Genomic DNA, 17,768 nt, shown 5'->3' on the forward strand with positions numbered 1-17,768 from the left:
CCTGAGTGATCACGTGAGGCAGAACCAACCTGGACCGTTAACTGAAAAAGAACTAAGCTTTGGTCTTCTGAAACATATGGGATTATTGAGCGGGTCTCTTTGTTACTCATCTATAGCCTTACTCTAAGTAATACAGAAATTGATTCCAAAAGCATGGTATTGCCATTACAAAAACTCAAAATATATGTCGTTGTCTCAGTGGTTAAGAGATGAGAAAACTGACATTCTTTACTGGAAAGCCAGTGTCCTCACATGCAGAAGCAAAAACATTTGACAAGATTGTCATCTGCGATACTTTGAAGGACAGAACACTCGCCTACTAAGCCCCTAATTCCAGAGGAAGTAACTGTAAAATTCCATTGTCAACATGTACTAGTTGCTCCTTCCTGTAAGATATTACAAGCGCAGGCAAGAAGTGGCCAGATTACTGAGTATGACCAGAATTGTGGATTTTTACAGAGTTAGAAAAGTCAGTTGCTTCTTTACTCAAAACAAGAAGAGAAAATTGTAGTTGTTTAAAGCATTTTTCAAAGGTTCATTAAAACTACTCAGCCAAACCAAGCGCCAGGACTGTGCCAAAGATGAGACTGACGGTTGAAGGGTTTGTAACGCAGCCTGTGTTTCAGATGGACTCAAGGTACGTGTGTGTGTGCTCATTCTCGTCTGACTCTGAGACTTCATGGGCTGTAGCCCGACAGGCTCCTCTGTCTGTGGGATTTTCCAGGCAAGTGGGTTGCCATTTCCTCCTCCAGGGGATCGTCCCAATCCAAGGATTGAACTCGAGTCTCCTGTGTCTCTTGCATTGGCAGGTGGATTCTTTGTCACCGAGCTACCTGGAAGCCCTGGACTTGAGGAGCTATCATTAAAATGAGAGAGAAAAGCACTTATTGACCAAGGAAGCAAAGAAATAAAGCAACTTGAAGAACTATGTTCAGAGAAGAACTTGGGAATGGTGACTGGCTCATGGAACTGACCAAAACCTTCTCGGTTTTACAAGCATTGTCCAAAAAAAAAAAAAAAAGAAGAAGAAGAAGCCTCCTAGTGTCAAGTGTTGACGGCATAAAGCAACCCTTGGACCCCAGTGTCTGCACCAGCAGGAAGCTGACTATGAAATCTGCTTAGCTCCAAAGAGGGCTTAACCCAAAACTTAATCCAGAGTTCAGATGTTATGAGAGAGGAGAATAGATAAAGAAGAAGCTCCCAGAAGACAAGGCCATCCGCCTTGAAGGAAATTGGCCTCATCTCTTCCACACTCTTTTACCACTTCCTGCCAGCTTGGCCACTGCTCATCCATTTTCATTGCCCAGTAGTGTTTCGTTGTAAGAATATGCCATAATTTATTTATCCATTCTGTCATTGGTAGCTATTTAGATTGTCTCTCATTTTTTGCTATTATGTTCGGAACATTCTTTTACATGTTTCTTGGTGCACATGTGGACAGATATCTCTGGGGTACATTCTTAGGCATGCAATTGATGAGTCATAAAGTATTCAATAGTGCCAAACTCTCTCAAAGTAGTTGTACAATTATACTCCCTCCTGCACTGTATTTGTGTTCCCTTTGTTTCATACGCTTGTCTATATTTGTTATTTTAAGATATTTTTAAAATTTCACTTATTTATTTGGCTGTGTTGGGTCTTAGTTGCAGCAAGCAGAGTCTCTCTTGCGTCATGCAGGTGGGACCTGCCCTGCGGCCCTTGGGCTCTCTGTGGCATGTGGGTTCAGTAGGTGTGGCTCATAGACTTAGTTGTTCCAAGACATGTGGGATCTTAGTTCCCCACCACGGATCAAAGCCATGTCCCCTGCATTGCAAGGCAGATTCTTAATCACTGGACCACCAGGGAAGTCTCAGTTACTTTCAGATATTTTAATTTTGCTGATCTGTTGGATGTACAATGGTGTCTTATTGGGGCTTCAGTCACACTTGGGCCTTCAGCCTCATTCACATGAGGTTGAATATTTGGGCATACTGTTTATTGGCCATTTGGATTTTCCCTTTGGTGTCCATTAAAGGGGCACCAAAACTTTTCCATAGAGCTGTAGGGTTGTCTATCTCTTTCATGTTAATTTTTAAGAATTCTTCTTTGTAACAATCACTTACATAATGTTGCAAATATTTTCTCTCATTTTATGGCTTATCTTTTCACTGTTTATCTGGTCTTTGGTGAACAGAGGTACTTAATTTTAACGTGGTTGAGCCTAAGTTTTTTCCATTCCTCATTGTGTATCTTTCTCTATTTATGGTTCACATGCAGGATCTCTGAGAGATGATTTACCTAGCTGGCCAAGCACAGCACAAAGCTGGGCGGTTGGATGATCCTCTCATGTAAGATCATCTCTTAGGTCCTGGGAACCCATGGATGTCTGCTTGAGGATCAGTGACGGTCTCTGGCCCATCTGGAGTCCCTAAGATAGGGAGTACCATTTAAAACAGTAAGTGATGGGGACAGGAGGAAATTAGACACCAGATAAATATTCAAATCAAGAAATACTATTCATTGACAATAAAACTCTTAATAATCTACATCTAGAAATGAGAAAATAAACAACAGAAAACAAAAATTTTATCATTCTATGGAAATTTATATCTCAATTATTTGGTGATTGAATACATAATAATAATCCATCCTAAAAACTGTGGTTTGTAGAGAGCTTATTGATTATATTATATGACTCCAGAGTCCATGGGGTCACTGAGTCAGACACTACTGAGCGACTTCACTTTCCCTTTTTACTTTTGTGCATTGGAGAAGGAAATGGCAACCCACTCCAGTGTTCTTCCCTGAAGAATCCCAGGGATGGGGGAGCCTGGTGGGCTGCCGTCTACGGGGTCGCACAGAGTTGGACACAACTGAAGCGACTTAGCAGCAGCTGTAGCAGCAGGGTTATGGCCAGGAAGTAATAAGCTTAAACCTTCATATAAGTATGTTGAAATGATAACTACAATTGCCAGCTAAAGGTAGAAGTCCAAAGTCTAGAAAAATGAGAGTCAGTGAGTGCAGATTCGCCTGTGTTCCTTCAGGAAATCTCCAAGAGAGAACTTGACTGGATGGACATGAACACTCCTGTCACCCCAGGATGCTTTGTTTCAGTTTTAGAAAATAACTTACTCCTACCAAAAGTTCAGACAAGGAGGGGAGCTGACGGGGACTTGTGTGGAGAAGATTGCTCTGTGGGCAAAATCCAGAGAGCCAGCATATCATGGGTTTATCCAACACACAAGCATTTATCGGATGCCTGCCATGTGACAGATACTCCCTGTATCAGTTAGGACTCTTCCTGTTACAAGTCACCTCAATTTAATAAGAATTTTTTTTTGGCTTATGCAAGTGGAAGTTGAGAGGTAGGGCAGGCTTTGGGGTTTAATTATTCAGGGGCTCCCAGGTCACCTCTGCTCTAGGCATGGGCCTCCTCTTCAAGATTGTCTTCCCACATTGTGACAAATGACTCTTCTAGATACCAGGACTTATGAAAGAGAGGACAGCTTTTATGAAGGTTTGCTTTTAAAAGCATAGATCCTTTTTTCCCAGAATTACCTAGCAAAGTTCACCTTATTTTCCAGTGGTGAGATCAGGTCACATGCTCCTTTCAAAACCAATCCCCATATGGAAAGAAATGTCAGGCATTGACTGGTTCTAAAACCCAGGCCTAAGCAGGATAGGATTACAAATAGGCAATAAAAGTCCTTCTCTTTAGCTAGAGTGTTGGGGGGTCATCTTTCCCCTAAGCTAATGGACCAGAGAGTAAATGCTTGATTAAAAATAAGGACACAGTTAGGGAATGGCAGAAAGGATGTGGTGCCATCTTTCTATTACAGTCTCTGTCTGCAAGGAGCTTACATTTTGGTAAGACAGGAGTATTATCTACTCATAATGAAAAATGATATGAGAGACACAAACTGTAATGGGAGACTAGAGGAGACCATTTATCCTGATAACACCTGAGGGATCACGGAGCTGGCTTTGCAGAGATGCATTTTCTAAGGATGCCGAAGTAGAAATTCATGTAGGTGAAGGGTGTTGGATCCAGAACATAGGAAGGCAAGTGTGGTTTAGAGGAAGGAGGCAGGAAGTTAGTTAGATTCATAATACATTGAAACAATCGAGTAAAAATATCTGGAGAAAATTTGGGACCAGACAGGGATGGAGAGATTGTGTTGGAAGCCATTAGTATAAGAGAAATGATAGTAAGAGGTACGTTTTATCACATATATGTGTGTGTGTGTGTGTGTGTGTGTGTGTGTGTGTGTGTGTAAGTCTCTCAGTTGTGTCCAACTCTCTGTGACTCCATGGACTGTAGCTTGGCAGGCTCCTCTGTCCGTGGTATTCTCCAGGCAAGAACCTTAGAGTGGGTTGCCATTCCCTTCTCCAGGGGATCTTCCCAACCCAGGGATCGAACTCGGGTCTCCTGCATTGCAGGCAGATTCTTTACTGTCTGAGCCACCAGAGAAGCCCACATATGTATTACATATACACTTTATTTTATTATATATTATTTGTATATTAAATATTATATATTCGTCAGACCGGTTCTAAACACTTTGTTGGTATTATTTCTTTTGATTCTCACACTCCAGTACAGATGTTCTCATCTCTATTTTACTAAGAAGGCAATTGACATTCAAAAGAGTAACTTACCAAGGCCATCCATGTGATCAATAGATGAATAGGATTCAAACCCAGATAATTCAGGGGTCTGGGTGCTGGAGCTATGAATAGAGATGAGGTTATTCAGAAACATGTTTCCAGTCCTCATCTCCAGATGCAGTGATCCTCAATTTATATGGATACCTTGACTTTTTAGTAGTATATTCTTTCTAAAGTATTTTGTTATCATAGATTTCCCCCCACCCGCAATGTTACTTTCTGACTACAAGCAGCTCAGCAAGCCAAAGCAATGAGAAAAAGTATGAGCATTATCTCATATAACAAGGTTCAAGGCAGGGCAGCTCCAGGATTGATTAGTCCAGCAACTCCATCTCATCAAGAACCTCGGTTATTTCCATTCATTGTGTATCTAATGCATGTCAGTTGGGTTCTTAAGCTAACTCATCTGAAAGATGAAAGGCTACCTTTCAGAGTTTAAGATCTAGAGGTGCTAATACATCTAGACCTGCCAACACCCAAGGGGAAAGGGCAGGCCCTCTCTTCTGGTGTGTCCATTTTGAGTCATGAAAAGACCTTTCCCCAAAGTCACCTGTCAGTTTGGTCCTCACATCTTGCCCAGAACTGTTTCGCACACCCATTCCTAACCAATCACTAGTGAAATCACTAGCAAAGAGAACAGGGTTACCTAACTGGCTGAATAAAGTACACGACCCCATCTGTGACAGTGGATTAACATAAATAAATAAACAAAATATTAGGGTTCCCTTAGAAAGGAGAAGGCAGAGGGTGGAGGATGGGACAGGGGTTAGTGGTAGGAAGACGAAGATGTCAAGAAGGGCCTTGGATAGCCAGTCAGCATGTCTGTTACATCTTCATCAGTAATACAGCATGCATTCTCAATAGCAATGATATCCTCCCAAGAGAGTAAACTGTTGATTGGGGTGGGACTTTACTCCTTTCCTGTGTAAGATGCAAGTATCCGTATAGTGCATAAACACATGAATATACAGTGTATCATCTACACTATTAATGGACTTCCCTGGTGGCTCAGACTGCAATGCAGGAGACCTGGGTTCCATCCCTGAGTCTGGGAGATCCCCTGGAGAAGGAAAGGGCTCCCCACTCCAGTATTCTTGCCTGGAGAATTCCTTGGAGAGAGGAGCCTGGCAGGCTACTGTCCACTGGGTCGTAAAGAGTTGGACACGACTGAGCAACTAACGCATGCTGTTAATATTTCATAGTGGGAGTAGATTAGGGGGAAGACTTCTAAAAAGGCTCCTGTGGAGCGGGAGTGGGGTGGTAATAGTGAAAAAAAAAAAAGGGGACAGACACTGAGATATATCACTGTGTCATTAGTCAGAACTGGAGGCTCCACTCGAGAGGGAAGGGATATATGTATACGTACAGCTGATTCACTTTGTTGTACAGCAGACACTAAGACGGCATTGTAAAGCAACTATACTCCAATAATAAAATAAAATCAATTATTAAAAAAGTAATTGGCGGCTCCTTGAGAAAAAGTTGTGCTGAAATCCTTCTGTGTAGCAGAAGGCAACGATACTTTGAGACTCTGTGACCTCTCAGGGCCTTCTATCTCTCTTTGGTCCAGTTCTATAACTATAATAACAGCCACTCTTCACGGAATCTTTTATTTACGTCATTCACTCTGTTGAGTACTTGACAGGCATTAACTTATTAAATCCTCATAACAATCTAGCAAAATGAATACTATTGTTATTCTCATGTGACAGATGAGGAACCTGAGACACGGGAAGATTAAATAATTTTCATAAGAAAGCGGCTGAATGGGGATTAGAAAAAACTATTCAGTATGGAAAATAACAAAATGGGAAACTTTCACAGTAGCACAGGACTGTAAAATTGTAAGCTGAAACCACACAATGCAATTTTAATAAACAATGAAAAATTACAATTATTTGGTGACCTTTAAATATTTTTGTCAAAACTTTAAGATTTCTCTTACTGTCAGTTGTAAATCTATAGGGAGATGAAAAAAAGAGTAAAGCTAATATTTATTTAGTACATTGTAATTCAAAACAAAAATGAAAGTGCTTATTTGTTTGTAAGAAACAGATGCAGAATAGTTTGAACGTTGCTTGCCTTCACGTCGCACAGCGGCTGAGCACCTTCTCTCTGCCTTGGTGAACTGTCATGCTCTTTCTAAGGGTAGATCAGCTTCTGGTACTTGGTCCTTTGAGCTTTCCATGTTGCGAAACTCTTCCAAGAGTACCTTCAGTGTGAAGATTTTTCCCAGAGTCCGTTCCTCTGAAATATCATCATCTTTTTGTCTTAACCACTGTTTTTCCTACTTTGCCTTCACAGAATCTTCTGACTGCATCCACGGTCTTGAATGGTGGCAAGGCTGACCTCCCCACGGTTGGCTATTTATCTACAAGTTCACCTGTGTTCAGTGTTATCACTCTTCATTTCTTTAGTGCATTTTCACTTCTATTGGCTGATTCCCTCTTTTGATTATCTGTCTTTGCAAAATGTCACGTAGGTTTATTGCTAGGAGATATGGGGCAGCTCAGCACATGCTTTCTGTCTGTATGTAAATGTTAACAGATGGGCAGTGACCAACAGCAGAGACAGGATGTGAAAGAACTGATGAGGTAAGTCACTGATGACAGGCACATCTGTGTTTATGCAGTGATTTGTGCACCAAAGTGTGTGCTTTGTATAACAACTTCCAGTTAATATCCCGTGGCAACTGAAAGTTGAGTTGTGTTGTGGGGAGATTGGTGTTCCTTAACTAAACCATGGTAACTGCCATCCATGCATGTCAGAACCATGCAAAGTGAGGACTTCCTGTTTATACAAGGTAGGCAGATGTATCTATGCGTCCATGGATACCCAGGTCTCCCCATGTAGCCATCACCCAGTTTCAGCCATTATCAACTCATGGCCAATCTTGCTTCATAACACTCTCACTGACTCTCCCCTTCCTGCACTATTTTGAAGCAAATCCCAGACATCTCATCATTTCATACATAAATATCTATTTGTAATTGAAAATGGGGGTTTGAACCCGGTTCTGTCAAATTTCAAAGACTGCACTCTTAACAATTACACTCTATTGCTTCCTGGAGAAGGTAGTAGACCCAGAAAAGTGGAATGGCGTATTGACAGTATTTGTTTTTTTTTCATCTTGACAACACCCTTTTTCACCCTGTGAAGTATTATTGTCTTGATATTTTCTGATGAGGAAACTGAGGCCCAGAGGAGCAGCATAACCTGCCCAAGATCACACAAAGAATGAGGAACTGAATCAGGCTTTAAGTTCTGATTTTCTGATTCCACATCCCATTCTCTTTCCCGCACATCACAAGTGCCCTTCAAGATGGTTTTAAAACTTTAATCATTGAACTTCTCCTGTGCCTAACCTCTTGTGCCACTTTGCCCCCAGCCAAGGCCAAGAACTTTGGAAACCACGTATTATTCCCTTCTCTCTGTACCTCCAGTCTTTTTTTTTTTTTTAATTTTCTTGGCAGCACCGCATAGTGTGTGGGATCCTAGTTCCCTCACCAGGGATGAAGGCTACACTGTTGCATTGGAAGTGCCAAGTCTTAACTACTGGATCACCAGGGAAGTCCCCATTCCTCCAATCTTCCTGGAATATGCTTTCAATGGCAAAATGAAAAGACAAACAAGGGGGGCTTCCTCAGTGGCTCAGTGGTAAGGAATCCACCCGCTAGTTCAGGAGACACAGGAAGATCCCACACGGCTCGGAGCAACTAAGCCCGTGTATCACAACTACTGAGCCTGTGCTCTAGTGTTGCAGGAAGGGGAACCCCTTCCAGGGCCCCAAACTGGGCTCTTGTCTAACACTTGGAAATGAATTGTCTGAGGAGACACATGTGCTGACAAAGCAAGAGATTTTATTGGAAAGGGCTCCCGGGCGGAGAGCAGTAGGGTAAGGGAACCCAGGAGAACAGTTCCGCCATGTGGCTCACAGTTTCATGGTGTTTGGGATTAGTTTCCAGGTTGTCTTTAGCCAATAATTCTGACTCAGAGTCCATCCTGGTGGTGCATGCCTTGTTCAGCCAAGATGGATGCCAGTGAGAAGGATTCTGGGAGGTGGTCGGACATGTGGTGTCTCCTTTGGACGTTTCCCAAACTCTTCCAGTGCGTGGTGGCTTATTAGTTCGGTATTCCTTACCAGGACTTCCTGTCATAAACTTCCTGTCAAATGGTTACTATGGTGCCTGGTCAGGGTGGATGATTCAGTCAGTGTACTTCCCATAACACTAGGGCCAGGAGCCACAGCTACTGAGCCCGCGAGCCATACCTACACATGGAAGGTCTCGCTCTAGAGTCCATGCTCCACAGCAAGAGCAGCCACCACAACGAGAAGCCCGTGCACCGCGACTAGCAAGTAGCCCCCATTCACCACAGCTAAGAAAGCCCGTACACAGCAAGGACAGCCAGCACGGCCAAAAACAGTAAATAAATAAAATTACATAAAGAAAATAAAGAGAGGGAAGTCGCTCAGTTGTGTCCGACTCTTTGGGACCCCATGGACTGTAGCCTTCCAGGCTCCTTGGTCCTTGGAATTTTCCAGGCGAGAGTACTGGAATGGGTTGCCATTTCCTTCTCCAGGGGATCCTCCCGATCCAGGGGTTGAACCCGGGTCTCCCGCATCGCAGGCAGATGCTTTACCGTCTGAGCCACCAGGGAAGCCTAAAATTATATAAAAACAACAAGAAGCAAGGACTTAGCACAAAGACCCGTGCAGGTGTAGTCGTCCCTCACACCCTGCGCCCCCCCCTGCCCCCAGTCCCGATCCCCACAGGCACTGAACCCATTGCCAGGGCCACACTTGCTATGGGCCCAGGAGCCTGGTCTGTCAACCACCTCCTCCTCCACGGGTATCTTCTTTTGCTTCGGACTCCAAGAAAAGTCCCATGGAGCAGGTTACTGGACAGAAACCAGCTATGCCCCCACCTGTAGGCCTCACTTGGGCCCAAGTTTAAACCACTCTCTGCTTCCTGCTATAATGCCTCAGCTCTGGATGGTAGCATTCCTCCCGCTGAGCCTCCAGCAAAGGCAGGAACTGCTGGAGTTCTCTAAAAACTGTGGAAGCAGCAGAGAAGAGAAAAAGAAGGGGAGGGAGAAGAGGAAAGAGAGAAGACACCCTACCTGGCAGTTGAATGGCACCTCCCTGAACCCTGCCACCAGTTCTACTGGGACGTGCTGTGTTCCAGCTCATAAGTGCTGAGAGAACAGGCCTGATCATGGCCTTGGGGGCTAGCTTTCTTTTCTACTACAGCTTTCTGATCTCCCTGTGAACCTTCCTTCTATTTTAGATGGCAAGCATCTTTTTTCTCCTGTTCCTGTTTCTCTCCTGGGTCCTTTCAACCCCTTTCAGCTTCAGTTCCCCCACAGCCTCAGAAGTGACTTTGGGTGTGGCTGGGACAAGGATATTTAAGGAAGGAAGTAGGAGGTTCCAAGAACAGAGGGACTGAGAGCTGCCAGAAGAAGGAAGTGGATGGTTCAGTTTAGTGTTAGTACAAGGCACCCCTTATATACAGCATCCTATTGATAGAAATGGACAGTTGCTATTTTGTCTGCCCAGATTCAGCTCCATCCCCATCCCCACCACCCAAATACTTATTTTTGGTGACTGCTACTGCTAAGTCACTTCAGTTGTGTCCAACTCTGTGTGACCCCATATACAGCAGCCCACCAGGCTCTGCTGTCCCTGGGATTCTCCAGGCAAGAACACTGGAGTGGGTTGCCATTTCCTTCTCCAATGCATGAAAGTGAAAAGAGAAAGTGAAGTCGCTCAGTCGTGTCTGACTCCTCGCGACCCCATGGACTGCAGCCTACCAGGCTCCTCTGTCCATGGGATTTTCCAGGCAAGAGTACTGGAGTGGGTTGCTATTTCAGTATTTACAAAATACCCTTTGCTCAAGGGAATTTCCTCTTTCCACTCTACCAGAATGTTCTGGTGGGACTGTCCTTCACAAAACCCTTATCCCCTTCCTGGGGTAAGCTTGCAACTCAGATCTGGCCAATCAGAGACTTCCTGGGACTTGTCTATGCTGATCAGGGAAAGAGAAGTCCTTTCCCCCTGTGGATTGCTAAGCAGAAATGAAATAAACTATTGACGAGCATTACCACCACTTGTGGGGAGAAAGCATGTTTGTAGGAAAACATGAGAACAATTACAGAAAGAAGCAGAATTGAGTGTGTGTATGAAATAAAGAGAGAAATTGATATGTATCTCCATCTCTACATGTCCAGCTCTCCACCCATCCTTCTGTTTATGAAAGAGAGACTTGAAAGTCGCATAGTCTTTGGATTAAGACATAATGTAAACTAATAATACCACTATGTACCAACATTTTGTTTTGGTTTTTTGTTTTGTTTTTATTTGCTTGTTTGTTTTTTTGATGTAAGCTTGAATTGGGTTTTCAATACTTCAGTTCAGTTCAGTTCAGTCACTGAGTCGTGTCCAACTCTTTGTGACCCCATGAATAGCAGCACGCCAGGCCTCCCTGTCAATCACCAACTCCTGGAGTTCACTCAGACTCATGTCCATCTAGTCCGTGATGTCATCCAGCCATCTCATCCTCTGTCGTCCCCTTCTCCTGCCCCCAAGCTCTCCCAGCATCAGAATCTTTTCCCATGAGTCAACTCTTCACATGAGGTGGCCAAAGTACTGGAGTTTCAGCTTTAGCATCATTCCTTCCAAAGAACACCCAGGACTGATCTTCTTCAGGATGGACTGGTTGGATCTCCTTGCAGTCCAAGGGACTCTCAAGAGTCTTCTCCAACACCACAGTTCAAAAGCATCAATTCTTTGGCGCTCAGCTTTCTTCACAGTCCAACTCTCACATCCATACATGACTACTGGAAAAACCATAGCCTTGAGTAGACAGACCTTTGTTGGCAAAGTAATGTCTCTGCTTTTGAATATGCTATCTAGGTTGGTCATAACTTTTCTTCCAAGGAGTAAGCATCTTTTAATTTCATGGCTGCAATCACCATCTGCAGTGATTTTGGATACTAGAATAGAGACAATTCTAAAAGAAGGCTGATCCCGCAACTCCACTCCTGGCACTCTGCCAAATTGCCTTCTGCAGCTGCTAAGTCGCTTCAGTCATGTCCAACTCTGTGCGACCCCATAGACAGCAGCCCACCAGGCTCCCCCCATCCCTGGGATTCTCAGGCAAGAACACTGGAGTGGGTTGCCATTTCCTTCTCCAATGCATGAAAGTGAAAAGTGAAAGTGATGTCACTCAGTCGTGTCCGACTCTTAGCAACCCCCTGGACTTCAGCCTACCAGGCTCCTCTGTCCATGGGATTTTCCAGGCAAGAGTTTTGGAGTGGGGTGCCATCGCCTTCTCCTAAAGATGGGTAAAACCTGGTCCTATCCTCAAAGAAGTAAAGTCTGCAAGAAAATGAGACCTTTACAAACCACTTTAAAGAAAGACAGAAAACAAGGATACAAAAGAGATACGAATAAAATTCTGCGGGATCCACAGGAGAGGAGAGACCGCAGTTGTGCCCGAGGTCAATCCAGACCCAGCTCTGAGGGCTGCCTGAGTGTGTGAATTAACGCCCAGTCTCCCAAAGTCTATTTGGGCTTTCATGGTCACTGCCATTTACTAAGGTACAACCCGCTGTTATCACAGCCCTGAACAGAAACCTAAAGCTGCAAGCTTTGACCACTGTTTGCAGAACTCGGTTTTGTTTGTGACCCTGCCCGCTCATATTTACAGTTGTCCTGAAACCTTTGCTGGGAACAGCCCCGCCCCACTACCATTCCTAACCGATGCCCGGCCGCCTGATCGGTCAGACGCCATGACTTTCTGCTACACCCACGGTGAGGCTGCAGCTGAGTAGGGAGTGAAAGAAAGTAAGCATGGATATTTATTTTCCAGGCATCGATCAAGGGAAATGAGTTTGCAAGTGCCATTTGTAAGCTGTTTGCAAAATGTGCTGTATATTCAATTGTTTATTCTTCAAGGCTAAGACAGTGGTTTTCAACCTTCTCTTTCCACTTTAGGCTGGGCAGAATAGACCACAGCCAGTCAACCCTATCCTTTCTCACATACCAATGGTAAAATAACTCAGGGATACTATTGAGGGGCCACTGTGAAGTATACTTTGGGGAATTAAGTGTCAATGTGCTTTAGCAATCAGGGCATACATGATTCATATTCAAATAGCAATGCATAATTGTTTTTAGGTGTAATTATTGGAAAATTAGAGGCCAAAAAATGCAGCAGAAGCAAATATGCAACAATCATTGCTTCAAGGCTAACCAAACAAATCACAATTAACATGATAATGATGAAGCTAAGTTAACAATACATTATAATTAAAGCAAGAATGACAACAATTGAAAACCTTGACCCAAATGTGACAATACAAGCAATAGGCTAATGACAAAGCACTGGTCCAGAGATGGTCAGGCGTGGACAAGTCTCCATCACAGCTTTCCTTGAAAGCCAGGCTTCATGATGAGATGCTAACTCAGAAATTAGAAATCCTCAATAAGAACTGATATCTCATTGATTCTGGCTTATGAATTCCAAATTAGATTATCTTTTGATAATTCACTTTTCAAACTACTAGAGAGTAGGTCTTAGATGTACATGAAAACCTGAGTGTACATATTTGTAAATAGTTCATCTGAAAGGACTGAAAGAAAGACTTGCTTTCTTGGGTCCATTTGAGATTGGCCTTGGGTAGCTTTGAGAATCAGTGGTTGGAAGGCTCTGAATTATTATAATTACAGCTGAATTATTATTCACCAGGAGCAAACTATGAGATCTGAGAGCCAGGGACATTTATTCCACCTCTCTTGCCTTCTATAATAAGAGTTTGCCAGGACCTCAGGAGGAAGGGGCCTGGAGAAGGAAGTGGCAACCCACTCCATTGTTCTTGCCTGGGAAATCCCATGGACTGTAGTCCATGGAGTTGCAAAAGAGTTGAACACAACTTAGTGACTGAAACAACAATAGGAGGAACAGAAGTGTTCCAAGCTGACACTCCCAGTTAAGTTAGCACAGAGGTTAATGTGACCTGGAAGTTTTTCACATTTCCTGATTATAACACAAACCTCCTCAAAGCAATGAAGATGGATGCTGGTGACTAACAGAAGAGTTATAATTTATTTGTGGCTAAAAAATTAAGTGAAGGAAAGACTAGGTAGTAGTTGGCCAGAAAGCACAGAGTACCAGTTTCCAAAGGGTACAATGCTTTGGTATTTCTGCCTTAGAAAATAACACTCCACAATTGCTAACACTTTTAACCTTTGAAAACATATTTGCATATGTTACTTTGATCTCCAGTGAGGGGTGCAATTTAAATCTCAGGTGTTTGAAGGCTGTTTGCAGCTTTCTGACCTTCTTTTCCCTTCCTCTTTCCTCCAACACTCTACTTCCTTCTCCTTGAGTTCACATCCTTCTTAATATAGCTTTTCTTTCTTGTTCTTTCCGCTCAGTTTCTCAGACGTTGCTTTAGAAGCTGGCCCAGGCCTTGCTTACTCTTGAAATGAACCTACAGGACTTCCCAGGGTCACTAAGAGTTAAAGAGGTGGCTGATCCTGGAATCAACGTCTAATTCAATCTAGATCTTTTGGTATCTCTTTTAAAAATCAAAATATTTGACTTTTTGGTGTGTTAAAAAGCAAACATTCACTGAGTAAATTTAAGAACCCTATTGGCTTTGTCCAGGGATTCATGAATTGGACAGCAGCCCATCCAGTAATTAGAAAGGAACACTAAGGATCATACCAAATAGAAGGTTTTCATAGGTAGATGGGGGCAGGGAAAAGAAAGAACAATTAGCGCATCTTTCTTTGGGGATGGAAAAGGTCTACTGCGTGGATTTCCATGCTACTGCTGACCAGGAAATTGCAGATGGACTGAACCTGCAATTAGATAGGTATTGAGTTTTACTTTGGTGATGTGCGTTCAGCACAAGTGACTCCATTTGGGTCCTGTTTTTTTTTTTTTTTTTTTGTATTGTTTTTGATAAGTGAGTCAGGTAGAAGCCTTCACTCCTGGATGATGATCCTAGTAAGTGGGTTTATGAATTGTGAGTGACTCCGTGCGTAGCATAGCCTGTCCCCTGATTCCACCTCCCTGAGGCAGCCAGCACCAGTTTGAGTGTCTCTTTCTTATGAAACCTACAGTTCAGTAATTTGGGGACTGCTATGGGTTGAGCTGTGGCCGCCCCCCCAATACATGTGTTGAAGCTGTAACCCTCAGTACCTCAGAATGTGATCTTATTTGAAGATAGGGTCTTTAAAGCTAGGCAATCAAGTTAAAATGAGGTCAATAGGGTGGGCCCATATCCAATAAAACTGGAGTCATTTTCAAATGGGAAATTTGGACAGAGACAGACTCAAATAGAGGGACAAAATGTGAAGAGACACAGGGAGAAGCCAAGCCAGTGAGAGAGGTTTGGGACAGATGTTTTCTTCAGAGGCCTCAGAAGGAGACAACCCTGCCAACACTTTGGTCTCGGACTTCCAGCCTCCAGAATCCCTAGCAAGTTAACACAAGGGGCAACAGAGCCAAGGAGACTGACTTTGCTACCTCCTCATAGAATTATTTTAGGAATTAAATAAGTTAACTTAAGGAGGTAAAGGACCTATTCTCAGAAAACTATAAGACATTGAAGAAAGAAATAGAAGACAACATAAACAGATGGCAACATATACTGTGTTCATGGACTGGAAGAATGAACATTGTGAAAATGATCCTGCTACTACTGCCGAAGTCAGCCTACCAATTCAGTATAATCCCTACCAAAATACCAATGGCATTTTCCACAGATGCAGAACACATATTTCAAAAAATTGTGCGGAAACACAGAAGAGCCTGAGTAGCCAAAACAATCTGGAGAAAGGACAGACCTGGAGGCATCAAGCTCCCTAAACTCAGACTATCCTACAAAGCTGTGATAATCAAAGCTTTATGGGAGCGGCACAAAAACAGACACACAGCTAAATGGAACAGAGTAGAGAGCTAAGAAATAAACCCACATACTTATGGTTAACTGATCTATGACAAAGGAAGCAAGAATGTACAATGGAGAAAAGACAGTCTCTTCAATAAGTGGTACTGGGAAACTGGACAGCTACATGCAAAGGAATAAATTAGAGCATTTTCTCACACCATATGCAAAAATAAACTCAACATGGATTAAAGACCTATATGTAAGACTGGATACTATAAATAGAGGAAAACATAGGTAGCATACTCTGTAACATAAATTGTAGTAATATTTTTTTGTATCAATACTTTAAGGCAAAGGAAACAAAGCAAAAATAAACAAATGGAACTAGTTAAACTTAAAAGCTTTTGTACAAGAAGGAAGCCATTGACAAGACAGAAAGATGACCTATTGAATAGGAGAAAATAGTTGCAAATGATATGACCAACAAAGAGTTAACATCCAAAATATATAAACAGCTCATACAACCCAATATAAAAAAACCCAAACAACCCAATTAAAAAATGAGCAGAAGATATTCAGATGACCAGCAGGCACATGAAAAGATGCTCATCTCCACTAATCATCAGAGAGATGCCAATCAAAGCTACAATGAGATAATACATCACACTTGTCAGAATGACTATCATCAAAAAGACCGAAATAACAAATGTTGGAGGAGATGTGGAGAAAAGAGAACTCTTGTAGACAGCTGGCAAGAATGTAAATTGCTGCAGCCACTGGGAAAACAGTATGGAGATTCCTCAAAAAACTGAAAATAGAACTACCATATAATCTAGCAATTCTACCCCTGGGTATATTCCAGAAGAAAATGAAAACACTAATGAAAAATATACTTGCACTTCAATGTTCATAGCATTATTTTTACAATAGGCAAGATATGGAAGCAGCCTAAGTACCCACTAACAGACGACTGGAAAAAGAAGATGTGGTATATATATACACATGCACACATACACACAATGGAATACTGCTCAGCCATAAAAAGAATGAAATAATGCCATTTGCAGCAACATGGATAGACCTAGAGATTATCATATTAAGTAGAGTAAATCAGATAGAGAAAGATGAATAACATATGATATCAGAGAAAGGTGGATATGTGAAATCTAAAAAAAAAAAAAAAGAATTATTTATAAAACAGAAACAGACTCCTAGATATGAAAAACAAACGTATGGTTACCAAAGGGGAAATGTCAAGGAGAGGGAAGGGATAAATTAGGAGGTTGGGATTAACATATATACACTGTGTGGGTGCTTGCTCAGTTGCTTCAGTCGTGTTCAACTCTTTGTGACCCCATAGACTGTGACCTGCCAGGCTCCTTTGTCCATGAGATCCTCCAGTCAAGAAAACTGGAGTGGATTGCCATGCCCTCCTCTAGGGCATCTTCCCAGCCCAGGGATTGAACCCACATCTCTTACGTCTCCTGCATTAGCAGGCAGTTTCCATAGCACTAGTGCCACCTGGGAAGCCCAGCATACACACACTGCTGCTGCTGCTAAGTTGCTTCAGTCATGTCCGACTCTGTGCGACCCCATAGACGGCAGCCCACAGGCTCCTCTGTCCCTGAGATTCTCCAGGCAAGAACACTGGAGTGGGTTTCCATTTCCTTCTCTAATGCATGAAAGTGAAAAGTGAAAGTGAAGTCACTCAGTTGTATCCGACTCTTCGAGATCCCATGGACTGTAGCCTACCAGGCTCCCCCATCCCTGGGATTCTGCAGGCAAGAGTACAGGAGTGGGGTGCCACCGCCTTCTGCAATATACACACTGCTGCTGCTGCTAAGTCACTTCAGTCATGTCCAACTCTGTGCGACCCCACAGATGGCAGCCCACCAGGCTCCCCTATCCGTGGGATTCTCCAGGCAAGAGTACTGGAGTGGGGTGCCATTTCCTTCTCCAATGCATGAAAGTGAAAAGTGAAAGTGAAGTTTGGTCAGCCGTGTCCTACTTTTAGCGACCCCATGGACTGCAGCCTACCAGGCTCCGCCACCCATGGGATTTTCCAGGCAAGAGTATCACCTTCTCTGAATATACACACACTACTATCTATAAAATGGATAATCAACAAGGGCCTTCTGTATAGTACAGGGAACTCTACTCAATATTCTGAAATAACCTTGTGGAGAAAGAAACTGAAAAATAATAGATATATGTATATG

General features: G+C 43.0%; 1 protein-coding gene across 6 annotated transcripts in view; it reads left to right on the forward strand.

The window, feature by feature from the left end:
• LPGAT1 (lysophosphatidylglycerol acyltransferase 1) overlaps nucleotides 1-17,768 on the forward strand; it is a 154,503-nt gene that overhangs the window by 13,764 nt on the left and 122,971 nt on the right. For 2 of the 6 annotated variants that reach the window (XM_018060752.1, XM_018060754.1), the window contains exon 2: nucleotides 810-2,434. The exons of 3 other annotated variants lie outside the window; for them this stretch is intronic. The gene's annotated coding sequence lies outside the window, so the exon portion shown is untranslated. The remainder of the gene's footprint in view (nucleotides 1-809; nucleotides 2,435-17,768) is intronic. One more of the 6 variants, XM_018060755.1, reaches the window with a different exon arrangement.

This window comes from Capra hircus, chromosome 16 (genome assembly GCF_001704415.2).
Source record: "Capra hircus breed San Clemente chromosome 16, ASM170441v1, whole genome shotgun sequence".
Classification (NCBI taxonomy): domain Eukaryota; kingdom Metazoa; phylum Chordata; class Mammalia; order Artiodactyla; family Bovidae; genus Capra; species Capra hircus.